The 13,350-nt window shown below is 44.8% G+C and overlaps 2 long non-coding RNA genes across 2 annotated transcripts; both read right to left on the bottom strand.

The window, feature by feature from the left end:
- Nucleotides 1-1,311: 1,311 nt before the first annotated feature.
- LOC139217227 (uncharacterized) lies at nt 1,312-3,010 on the bottom strand. The gene is made up of 3 exons (XR_011585596.1): nt 2,807-3,010; nt 2,342-2,372; nt 1,312-2,279 (listed from the first exon to the last, which is right to left on the bottom strand). It is a non-coding gene; the product is annotated as an uncharacterized lncRNA (long non-coding RNA).
- A 5,360-nt stretch (nt 3,011-8,370) lies between these two features.
- Nucleotides 8,371-13,350, bottom strand: LOC139216170 (uncharacterized). The gene is made up of 3 exons (XR_011585561.1): nt 13,268-13,350; nt 8,567-8,676; nt 8,371-8,413 (listed from the first exon to the last, which is right to left on the bottom strand). It is a non-coding gene; the product is annotated as an uncharacterized lncRNA (long non-coding RNA).

Here is a 13,350-nt window from a genome sequence, read left to right as displayed (position 1 = left end):
CTGCCTGAATGGCAAGAAAATAATAATTCAGCATTTACAGAAGTTCACTTTTTGCTTTCTATGCAAGCATCAGGCTGTTAGATACAGTTAAACTAGCTCAGCATAACGACTGGAGGCAGAAACCTGAATAACACGTTCACTCTTTCCGTTTGTTGTTGCTCCGTCAGTGAATCCCCCTAAAAACACAAACTGGTGATTGTCCGCTTCAGGAGGGTTGAGTCCGTTCCCGGTGTCCAAGCTGAACCCGACCGGACCGACTTTTATCACAATGAGACGTTGTGGCAAATTAAAAAGTGTCCTACATCACCGATGGTGGTGACTCCCTCCTGTGTCACAGCAGGAATAAGGAATGTGACACTAACATATTGTGTTTCAGCTACAAATGGAGCCACTGCTCTTTGTTTTTAGCATCTGTGTCCGTGTCCACAAAGCGTCTGAGGTCCGGTAACATCGCAGGATTCCACTTGATAGATTCTGAAAACTAAAACAGAGGAGGCGGAGCTCTGTATGAGGTGGTCAGGGATCCCCAGGAGGAGCTGGAGGACGTTGTGGTGCAAAGGGAGCTCGCTGAATAAGAGGCAGAAGATGTTTCATATGTGATTGTTACTAACACTAACTACATGTGTGAGAGATATGGACGTAGAGACTCAGCCATTTTAAAACTCAGCAGCAGGTGTGTCTTTTCTCCAGAAATCAGGACTCGGTCACTCCAGGCGATCAGACCTCGTTGTGAGCAGTTTCATGTAAGAATTCTTTTCTACCGAATGTCACCAGGTGTTTGGCACAAAATGGTTCCTACATGAAACTGCTCACAACTGTGTCTGTGGATTATCTGGAGTAACCAGGTCCGGATTTCTGGAAAAAAGACACTACTGCTTTTAGAAGATTCTTATTTGTTTGGGTGCTGTCCAGTTCCATCCTCAGGGTCAGGGAACCATCTAGATGGAGAAACGGCTCTACAGGTAAGAGGACAAATACATATTTGTGTTTTTGGGGTGAAACGTCCCCGTACTGTGGGAAGTGGAGTTCACAGCATTCACAAGCAGTTTGTAGAGAAGAGTCAAACATACACTGCTGGTTATAAAGTCGATTATTAGTAATATTTAGGAAGATTTGAGCTAATTATCACAGCAGACTTATTGGATTCTGACATGAATATAATTTGCCCTACAAATAAATTATCAAAATGAGACGATGATGCGACACGATCGTCACACAACAAACTTAAACGGTGAAATAAAGAAAGTAGAGGTGTGTTTGTTACTGTGAGGAACGACATCTAGTAGAGGTTAAAGGTTTGTTAAAGTTTAATTGAATTCTGGTTAATTAAAACAACATTTGTAGTTCACAAGGCGGATTACAGATTAGTTACCGTGGCAACGACACATAAATACACTGTAAAAAATTATGAAAAACTATGAATTTAGACATTCTCAGGAGTTGTCATGAAAAATGAAAGTAAAGCTCAAACATAAATGCTCATCTTGTCAGACAGACTGGGGAGGGAAGGGTTAACCCCACTGATGAGTGGCTGCTTTTAAAAATGACAAAAAGCTGCAGGAGAAACCGGCGACGCTGAACTAAAGAATGAATTTTGTCCTGAGTGACAATCTGTCACACTTCCTTCATGCTTATGTTCTGTCCCAGAAACCCTTTACTCCTTCAGGTAACGTCACGGGGATATAAAACGGACTGAATGGACGACAAAGGAACTTATTTTAGAGACACTACAAGATCTGAAATGTTAAACATGTCATTACTTTTCTAAGCTGTTTCATATCAGTCAGGACATGTTAAATATAATCTAGGACGGGATTAGAATTGTTAAATTGTTTGTCTCAGGTGTTAATCAGACAGACCGCCATCTTGGAAATGGTCACTGGGTCACATGACTGCACCAGGAAGCTCAGTAGCTGTCACTGAGGGACTTCTGGAGTTACATTCAAGGATAAAAGCTGTAAAGGGACATTTCCAGAATATCTAAAAGGTGTGTGACACCTGTGGGTTCTTCTGGGTTAAAGGAAAGGTTCACAGTTTTTTTCCTCTATGGATGGGAACATCAGCCGGCTTGTCAACAACTGTTGGATGGATCACCAAGAAATCTGGTTCAGACATTCAGGCTTCCTGTCAGATTCATCTAAATAACTGTGGTCCTTTTCATTTAGCGCCGGGTCACAAGGTTGTTAGCATTTAGCTCGTGTATATGGAATGCTATTTGGGCAAATGACATCTTAAGTGAACCTGCTCACTGACCAATCAGAGGAGGGTCCCGTCTAAACCTGACCAATCAGAGGAGGGTCCCGTCTAAACCTGACCAATCAGAGGAGGGTCCTGTCTAAACCTGACCAATCAGAGGAGGGTCCTGTCTGAACCTGACCAATCAGAGGAGGGTCCCGTCTAAACCTGACCAATCAGAGGAGGGTCCTGACTGAACCTGACCAATCAGAGGAGGGTCCTGACTGAACCTGACCAATCAGAGGAGGGTCCCGTCTAAACCTGACCAATCAGAGGAGGGTCCTGTCTAAACCTGACCAATCAGAGGAGGGTCAGGACTGAACCTGACCAATCACAGGAGGGTTAGGACTGAACCTGACCAATCAGAGGAGGGTCAGGACTGAACCTGACCAATCACAGGAGGGTTAGGACTGAACCTGACCAATCAGAGGAGGGTCCCGTCTAAACCTGACCAATCAGAGGAGGGTCCCGTCTAAACCTGACCAATCAGAGGAGGGTCCCGTCTAAACCTGACCAATCAGAGGAGGGTCCCGACTGAACCTGACCAATCAGAGGAGGGTCCCGTCTAAACCTGACCAATCAGAGAAGGGTCCCGACTGAACCTGACCAATCAGAGGAGGGTCCCGTCTAAACCTGACCAATCAGAGGAGGGTCAGGACTGAACCTGACCAATCAGAGGAGGGTCCCGTCTAAACCTGACCAATCAGAGGAGGGTCCCGTCTAAACCTGACCAATCAGAGGAGGGTCAGGACTGAACCTGACCAATCAGAGGAGGGTCCTGTCTAAACCTGACCAATCAGAGGAGGGTCCTGTCTAAACCTGACCAGTCAGAGGAGGGTCCTGTCTAAACCTGACCAGTCAGAGGAGGGTCAGGACTGAACCTGACCAATCAGAGGAGGGTCCTGTCTAAACCTGACCAATCAGAGGAGGGTCAGGACTGAACCTGACCAATCAGAGGAGGGTCCTGTCTAAACCTGACCAATCAGAGGAGGGTCCTGTCTGAACCTGACCAATCAGAGGAGGGTCCTGTCTAAACCTGACCAATCAGAGGAGGGTCCTGTCTAAACCTGACCAATCACAGGAGGGTTAGGACTGAACCTGACCAATCAGAGGAGGGTCAGGACTGAACCTGACCAATCAGAGGAGGGTCCTGTCTAAACCTGACCAATCAGAGGAGGGTCCTGTCTAAACCTGACCAATCAGAGGAGGGTCCTGTCTAAACCTGACCAATCAGAGGAGGGTCCTGTCTAAACCTGACCAATCAGAGGAGGGTCCTGTCTGAACCTGACCAATCAGAGGAGGGTCCTGCCTGAACCTGACCAATCAGAGGAGGGTCCTGTCTGAACCTGACCAATCAGAGGAGGGTCCTGCCTGAACCTGACCAATCAGAGGAGGGTCCTGTCTAAACCTGACCAATCAGAGGAGGGTCCTGTCTAAACCTGACCAATCAGAGGAGGGTCGTCTTTAAAAGTGGAAACATGGAAAAGTTAAACGCAACTTTTGGTTCCAAAAAACCAAGATAGTGAAAGCCGAAATGCCAAACACAGTCTATGACGATAACAGCTTAAATCAGAGAGCTGATTATTAAAAAACTGATACTAATAAAGACAGATTTGGAGAAATTGTGCCTATTTTTACATTGAGGCTGGTTGAGTGTGGCTGATTAAAGGCGTCATCGACCTGAAACATCTCACTGACTCACAAAACTGTATGAGACACGTTCCCTCAGCTGAACCGTTAGGATCTGATCCAACCGAAAGAGTCGGTCTTCATCATCAGTCTCTTTTCTCAGGCGTTCAGCAGGTTTCAATTAAAAGCATCACGAGTTAAAGGTGGAGGGAGGAAAAAGGAAGTGGCATTTAAACAGCTCACTGTGGTCGTTCTGTCTGTGTGCCATCCTGCACATTGACGTAGTTCCCCTCGTCGTCGTCGTCGTCATCATCGCTTTGTGTTGACAAATCTGATGCTGATCCTGATGGAAAGAATGAACTTTAATATTTCAGCTCCATCTAATGATGATAATATCTTCCTGACCATTAAAGGTACAGTATGTCATTCCTGCCGCTAGGATTCTCTCAATGAAAACAACAACAACAAAGATGCAGTTTGGTGACATCATTAAGTAGCGTCTTCGCCGCCATCGCTGGTGAAAATATATCTGACGAGGCGATCAAGTTTTATCCATTCATTGTTTTGTCACGGTTATTCATGTTAAGTCATTTAATTCAATAACAAATAAGCTGCTGGTGTCCTGGTGGCCGGCAGGAGCCATCAATATATCAGGAGTCTGTTGGATCACTGTTTTGCAAAATGGCTGCAATTAATGAACACGTGGTGCTACGTGGCAGAGAGAAAGCTTCATCTGTATTTCTATTTTTAAACATATTTTACATCATCTTGGTGAAACTACAGCAACTAGAGGGCGTAAAGGGGACACGGCGCCATTGACGGGTGAAAGGCAGGAAACATTTGGGTTAATGCAAGTACACAACTCATAAAACTAGATAACACAGGTCTAGTCATTTTTCCATTTCATTTTTCATCGGCATTTCAATTTTGCATCATGAAAGTTTAACGTTAGTGAAGCTAAAACCATCTAATTTGGGGGCATTTTGCTTGAAAATTGACTTCAACCGCTAATTGATTGTGAAAAAAGTTGCCAGTTCATTTTTTGTTGACTGACTAATCGAGTTCTGGGCAAACTGCATTTGCTGAGAAAGAAAAACCAGGAAGAGCATCACATGATCTGAAGAGTGAAAATCCAACTCACTTGGAAAGTGCAGCAGCTCCACATTCAGATAGTCCTCTGAGGGGGGGGGAGGAAAGAGTTTCTAGAGTTCATTTCTAGCCTTAATAATAGCCAAAATAACCAAACTAGGAGTCAGTTTGAAGTGATAGACATAAAAACAGGACAACTGAATAGAACTAAAATGGAAAAGTAGATCGTTTAAGACGATAATACTCAAACTGAAAATATCAGCTGTGAAACAAATTAAGGAATGCCAACTAACACAGCACGACCCTTCATGAGCACACATTTAGGAAGTCCTCACCTTTCTTTGGGACGTTCTCATAATCGTGTTGAACATCTGTGGAAGAAAACAAACAGCTGATCAGTTCACACATGACCTCTCATGATAGTAAACACTTCAATTCATCTTTACATTAACTCAATTCATCATCAAATAACTGGACGTCTCAGTCATGCTGTCATTCTGTGCAAGCACATGTAAATAGTCCAAAGCTGCTGGATGAAACTCCACAGTCTGAGTTGGTGTTTCTGTTTCCCAAACTGTACCTGAACTGGGCGTCGAGGCTCGGCTCTGATTGCTCTTGCTATCGGGCAACACGGTTCTGCAGAAACCAAAGAAGAGATGCTGATCAGATCAGACGCTGATTTGCTGCTGCAGCCTTAAAAAAAACTCCTCCAGGGGTCCATCTGAAGGGGGACACCTACATGTATCCAGGGTCTTCTGGGTCACTCTCAGTGTTTATGTATCCACCTCCTGCAGAAGACAACACGTCAGCTCAACAGCATCCAATCATCACCCAACACTGGCATCACGTGGACGTATAGGGACGCTTAGATAGGCCGAATAATTCAATCTGTTCGGTTCCTCTCTTCCTTCAGGGACCTCACTGAGACTGGAGTTCCCAATGTTGAGTCCAAGTTCCGGTTGAATCCAACGAGCTCCAAGTCAAGTCCAAAGTCCTGCCAGTCAAATGTCAAGTCCTGCCAATCACATCTCTAGTTAAAGTCACAAGTTTAGGACGACAGAGCTGAGGTCGGACATGCCACAGGCAAGTCTCAGGTCCCAGGTGACAAGTTATATAGTTGAGTCTTAACAAGAGCCAGGTCCTTGTAATCAAAGCTGAAGTCCAGACCCAAGTCGAATTTAACAAGTCCTTAGTCAAGACCAATAAGTCCAAAGTCAAGTCCAAATAGTCCCATGTCCATGCCACCGGGTCCCAAATCCCAACATGGTTGTGAGGTTAAAAATGAAAATGAACCACTGAAAGAACCACTGAATCATGGGATGCTGACAGCTGCCACTGGGTTTGTCCTCAAAAAGTTCAGGGCTCATCGGTCTGCCATGATGTTTGGATTCTGTGTTTGGTTGCACTTAGTTGTAATACTGAATCAGTATTAGTCAGTAGTAGCGACAGAAGAACTGCTTCCTAACAGCACTTTGTGTACCATCATTAAACTGTTAGAACAAACATGATCTCACCATCTGCTGGATTCTCATAACTCGGGTTACTTTCTGACGATCGGTGACTCCGTTGAGTTCCAGGATCAGCTGAACGTGAGCTGAGTGCGACCAAAACAAAAACACATCACATTTTACAAAGTGAGGGACAAAGGTTCAGTCCAGATAAAAGCTCTGACGGGAGGAGAATCTGTACGGAGGTGCAGAAGAACGGCCGCCTTCATCTCTGAGAAATAAGAAGGTAAGAACGACCTGAACGCCTCCTGAAATCACTTCTGGTAGCCAATAATGTCGGCCTGCCAATGTGTCGGTCAGTAACTTGTTCCAGTTGAACAGCAGCACATTAGGAAGGTTAAAGAAGAAAGTAGGAGTAGTATTCTGGGAAACAGCTCGGAAATAAAGACAGAAATGTGTGTGTAAAAAGAAAAAACATTTCTTTAGAAGAAAATTGAGACAAAGGAAAGAAATTCTCTGACATTAAAAGTTAAAAACTGAGAAAAAAAAAAAACTTATTTGGTCATGAACCTTATTTGGGATTTGAAATGTGATATTAAAGCACCATTTGAGGTCAATACACAGCAAGTGGTAACACCTGTGGTGAGATGAAGTTGGTGCAAATTTATGACTTTAAAATCTCAAGTTTATAGTTTGAATCTCGTAGATATGTGAATTTACAGTTTTTCTGAGAATATTACCCCCCCACCTCTCCTAACACTGTCAAAGAACATCAAACATTGAAATAGAAACTGTAAAACCAAGCAAAGCTCTGGTTTTGACTTCGGCTGTAATACAGCTTTGTTTTAGACTACGCTCAGGCACACAGGAGTGTTTATGTCTCCTTCTCCTTCAGCTCTGGTACTGATGAGGCTCCGTAGTCTCGGTAAGACGTGAACCACGAGTGTCTTGTTATGAAAAGTAACTCACAAATGTGTCAGCGGGTTGGAGGGAGGGTGGATATGGATCCGGTCACTGTTTGGCTGGTCTGTTAATTTAACAGAGAGAAAGCCACCGTCATCATCAAAACCAAAGACCAACGTAAAGGTCAACATCATCAGCGTAGAGTCGGTGTCACCGTCATGAGACACAAACACTGATATGATCTTATAGACCAAAGTGAAAATTGTGACCCCATGTTGACGTTGAATACAAAACTGAGGTGATCCTCCACATGACTACATTCACAAACAAACTAAACTGCCGTTATGTCGCTCTATATCTCCAGACTCAATGAAAAAACAATATTCTTACCTCCCAGAGCAGGGGAGCTGCTGGTCTGCTGCTGCCTTGATCAGTTCGTTAATGCTAACATGTCACTTTGGTGTTTTAAGTGCTTAGTTCAGATCCAAACTACTGTGTACGTTTGGCAGCAGTAGACCAGCGAACTCCAGTGTTCTGCAAAGTAAAATGACTGTTTTTGTCAGTGGAGTCTGGTGGCTTTGAAGCCAGCAACTGGAAAGAGAGAACGACTTAAGTTCCCCCTGTCAAAAGGCCTGTGGACATTTTCTAGGTGGTAAAAATGTGTTTTCCTGCTGCCCCCGTCCACGGCAGTACATCTCTTCTTGTCTGTGCTGCTCCACACCTCCATCCTCTGTAGGTGATACACTGACTGTGGAGGAGGAGCTCGGATAAGCACACTATCCCTTTAAGTACTAGATATAAATCAATTTATAGATTTAGAGCATTTTGAATTTTGGCTGATGTTAGCCAGCAGTGTCCTGTTTTACAGACTTCTTAGACAAAGACAGAAGCAGACTTTTATACTTACATGGATAGATGCGTCTGAATTCAGTGGATCCGATTGAAAGAAAGAAAAGAGTCAGTCAAACTGGCACAGTCCAAAATCAATAAAATCATTTTCAAGTAACTATTTGGTGTCAAACTGTTGATTTCTTTAGCAGGAAGCCGTGTAAAAGGGCAAAATACTCACGGTATGTATTCATCTGAAGCGTTCACTTGCCTAATGGAGACTGGGGGGAGGAAGAGAGGAAATGAACATTTAATTCAGATAATGTAACAATATAATCTGTGCAGCTAGAAAATCAAAGAGTCAGCAGCGACCATCTGGTTTAAAACCACAGGATGTAACACTTAGATCATTATGAGCGAGCGCAGCGTCCCACCCAGAGGGCCTTTGTGCCTGCAGCGCAGACAGCCGACGACCAGCAGCACCGACGAGACGAAGACGGCGGCCGCCATGACCAGGAGGAGCCAGGAGACGTCCATGTTTCATCTGAGGGGGACAGAGCATTCAGTCAGTCCTTCAAAGAAACAAAACCTAGATTACCATGAAATCTGGTTCACACGTTCGTGCTCCCCTCAGGATGAACTGTAGTTACTTTATTAACCCTCAGACTTTTCCCATTTCTGTTAGTGATGGAAAAAACATCCTGAGAGTCATTATGATGCAATATAGGACAGATACTAAGTCCTTATTTTGAGAAAGTTTCTCATCATGACGACTTATGAGGTGTTTGTTCTGTCATTCCACCGTGCAGCGAACATCATACCTGCTAAACGGCACCATGTTAGCATGCTGGGGTCAGAGAGCGAGACCTTCTTCACTTGTTAAATTACATTTTAGATCCTGCGTGTGATTAGTGGCACAGTTCAAATGGGCTCAAACCATTATCTGTCGCATGCCGCTGACAGCCGTACATGATATTTCTGAAGTAAAGTGTCATGGTGGACTTTGCTTATCTAGTGGCTCCTGCTGAGGATGTAGATCTTTAAAAAAATAAATAAATGAAAACACCCTGTAAATATTTAGTGTCATGTTTAAAAAAGCATCCTGTAACAGCTGTAGTTATTTTACAGTCAGACAAACAGGAGGAAACGGTGCATTTATTGGGGACTATTTTCAGTGGCGGATTAATACACATTCAGTGTGTTGCTGAGAATTTACCAAAGCCAGAAATAACCTCTAGCGCCACACTGAGGACGTTTGGTGGATAAAGTGCTGGAGGCCAACTGAGTGACATTTTCAGTGTGAAAGTGAGTGAGATGGTTTTTTCTTTTCAATGACTGAAATGTGATTAAATACAAAGGAGCAGTAAAGTGTCTGTCCTAGATTCTATCAGTAGATTATTGATCCTCATCACTGATGGAAAAGCAGGATTTCACTGTTGGAGCTGCTTGGAGCTCATTTTGAACTATTTAGTATCAGACTGCAGCTGATGATTCTTTTCATTCTGGATTCATCTGCTGCTTATTTCCTCCATCAGTCCACTGATTGATTGGTTTGGAAAAATGGTGAAAAACGTCGTCACAATGAGCCCAAAGTGACAAAGTGACTCCTTCACTGTGAACCAACAGTCCAAAGATCAGCGTCACTCAGTTTACTGTCATTTAAAACAACAACATATTTAACAGTTATTAGTATCATGGACGGACGAAGATTTGTTCATTTCTTAGTTTAACATTTCCTGCTGGAAAGAAAATCTAATGACCACAGAGAGACAACAGCGGCAATAAAGAGAAACCAAACTAACTGATCTCACAGTTCAGTTTGTAGATGATGACAGTAACAGTGAAAAAACGACTTCACGATTATTCACATCGTGGACGGATCAAGATTTTCTAATTTCCAAGATTCAAATTTCTTGCTGGAAAGTCAATGAACAGAGAACAAACATCTTGACGGAGACACAAGATGATGGTGAGAAAGTGACTCCCCATTGTGAAAACCACAGGAACACATGAACGACACGACAGAAGCAGGGGAGCTGTGTCCAAGTAAAGGGCTAATGCACCTGGTCCTCACAGTGAGCTGTATTCATGAAGCCTGTGTGGTAGCTGCCGTTCTAACCAAGGCTCCATGTGATCTCTGGTCTCCATGAACACTTAGAACGAAGCTGATTAACAGACAAATCTCTCTCTATCTCACAATATTTCTCAGTATGAAACAGTCCAGTAAAGAACCTTCTCTTTCTCCCTCGGCTTCCATCATGGCTAAAACTGACAGGACAGGAATCTTTCTCACGTTTGGACAGGAGATCGTGCTGCACGCCTCCAGGCCACCGTGCTTTAGAAGGTCTTAGATATGTGGTGGTTTGACTTTCCTGAGGCACCAGAAGAAGAAGAGCGGTGATGATCTACCTCCTGATGGCTGAGGTGCGTCACACAGGAAGGAAAACCATTTCACACGTGCTTCGTCTGACTGGTGCAGCTCGTCTTCCCTCCTCTGCCTCCTTCAACTCTCTGAAACAACCAGCGACAGAACCCCCCCCCCACATGGTGTCAACATGGACACCTCCAGCCCCCCCCCTCCTCCTCCTCCTGCTAACAGTGAATACTTTAATATGTGCTCTCAGTCTGAACCCTCATCGTCTCCACAGAGATCAGCAGTGCAGCACCGATGGCGGCCATCTTAAGAGCTGTGGCTCCATCTTTAAGCTCATTTTGTGTTTTTTCTTTCCCACAAAAGCCCCTGAAAGACTTCTGAAATGAGTGTAAAGAGGTTGAAGAGCTGAGAGGAAATGTGGCAGGAAAAGATTTCATAGATTTAATCAAACTGTTGAAAGTTAAAGCGACAGCTGAGCTGCACGTTCTCACCCAGCTCCTAAACTCTCTCTACAAAAACCTGTGATGAGCAAAATGAAGTTGTTCCTTAGAAACTTTGATGTTACAACAAAATGTTTTCAATGTTAATTAGAACTTTAAAGTGTTTTATACGTTTCTCAAACGTTGAAACTGCTCTGTGAGGGTGAAGATGTACAGGTCAGACCAGTGTCTCCTCCACTGTTTAAAGAAGCAGATAGATAAAGGTGTGATGTCTTTGATTGTAACAAACAGAAAGTTCTTGTTCTGTAAACATGTTGGATGGGCACCTACGCAGACAACGCTGACGGACCCCCCGGACCAATCGAGCATGGTTTAAGACCTTTAAGATCTGTTGGCTAACTCAGCTCAGGGCTCCTCTGACAAGCACCCCCCCGAGGGCTGTCATGAGCCCAGCGCTGTACTGCTTTATGTGTTCCACCTGAATTAAAGGCCCTTCTGAGACCGACTGAACCCTCCGGCTGATCTGTGAACAACCTCGAGCTGTCCATTAAAGAACGTGGGTTCGTACAAAGTGATGCTAGACATAATCTAAAAGGGTGACTTATCTATTTCTACACATTTCGGTTCCACATGTGACTATATCGCCCTCTTCAAAGCCACCAGACTCCATTGACAAAAACGGTAATTTTACATCACAGAACACAGGAGTTTCTGGACTAACGCTGATTCGAATATTTAGCTAGTTTGTGACTTTGGTGTTTGAACGGGTTAGTTTGGATGCAACACAATATTTGCATAACACACAATAGCACAAACAAACTAAGTGACGGAGGCAGCAGCAGACCGGCGGCTCCTGTTTTCTGAGAGGTAAAATTACTGTTATTGTCAATGGAGTCTGGTGTGTTTGAAGACAGCAATATAACGGCTGTTACAGGTCTGTCAGACACTTAGAATAACAATCGAGGCAGCAGTGAACCTTTTGTCCTCCACACAGCTTCAGTGTGTTATTTTGACAATGGACCCGATTCCCTACGCTGTTCCCGTGCTTCGGGGGTGCTTCTGAAACGTGCCCCATCGCCTCTGAAGCATTAACTAGAGAGGGCGCGATCGGCTCCGGCAGGCACGTCCCAGTCGAAGTGAGACGCAGACACCCCAGGTGGAATCCCAGCGTAACAGTCTGGGGCTGTCAGTGGCTGTCTGGGTAAAAAACAGCGAAGTTACCCTTTAAAAGCAGCATTCAGACCCTTTACTAACGTAAAAGAACAGTAAACCAGTAAAGTGGTGAATGGATCCTATTAATGGATGTTCTAATGTTGGAGCTCATCTCATCTACATCTTTAATAAAACCACCACGTTTAACATTTACTGTGTGGGACGACTTCTTTATCTCTGTTAAATCACTTTAGCACCCAGCAGCTTCCTCTCTGTAACCTCAGCGTGATGACAAGACTGCAGGAAGTCACTGCTCCCAGCCAAACCCCCCCCCCCCCCCCCAACCCCATTATTCAGCAAGGGGGCTATAAGAAGGTGGCTGCTGAATATGAAGCTGTCAGTAGTGTCGTGTGTTCTGTCCTGACACCAGTGGAATCACACAAAATGCCCCAAACTAGCCCTTTAAAAGACGTTTCTGAAATGGGAATTCAAACTGGAGGGGGGGGGGGGGGGGGCAGCAGACATTTTAACTCGTCACTGCAGGAAGTGTAACCACTGACATTAAAGATGGCTGAGCTCCCATAAGCCAGCATGTTTAACCCCTAACCTGGCCTGGCCTGGCCTGGCCTGGCCTGATTACACCTGAGCCTTTCAAAATGTCTGCCGTCAATCAGCAGCAGAGAGACGGCAGGAAATGACGGGACAGAGAGGCGAGGGATGACCTGCACACCAAAGGTCCCGGGTTGGAGGTGAGCGTCTCCGAGGCTCCCAGGGAGCACACGGTCAGGTGTCAGGTTCAGACAAGGAACAGCCTGCTACATGTGATGGCTTTTAAAGACTAAAGTGAACAGCTTCCACGAGGCAGAGCGACACCTGTGACGCTACGAGTCGGGTCTTTAGTTATTTAGCGACACGTAAAATTCAAATAGTTTGAGTTGACTGAAGCTTCGGATCCTGTTGAACTGTTGGTTCCTTGTTTGTTGCTGCCGGACGGTGAATTAAAGGAGCAGCTGGCCTGAAATGACCAACAGCACAGGCAGCGAGTGCTGGTTTGACTGTCCCGACCCCCCCCCAGTGTTCACAGACAACCATCTCCCCCCATGTGCATGCTGGGAGCAAACTGAGCCCCCACCAGCTGAGTTATTATCATAGAACCACAGAGGACTCACCTACACCTGGGGACAGACGGCGGATGGGGAGGCGGTGGTGTGTCGACGATGAGGACGGAGGCTCGGTGAATTTTCGTGGCCTG

This window comes from Pempheris klunzingeri, chromosome 17, assembly GCF_042242105.1.
Source record: "Pempheris klunzingeri isolate RE-2024b chromosome 17, fPemKlu1.hap1, whole genome shotgun sequence".
In the NCBI taxonomy this organism is placed as follows: Eukaryota; Metazoa; Chordata; class Actinopteri; order Acropomatiformes; family Pempheridae; genus Pempheris; species Pempheris klunzingeri.
The sequence above is the reverse complement of the archived record's forward strand: the minus strand, read 5'-3'. Positions and strand labels throughout refer to the sequence as shown.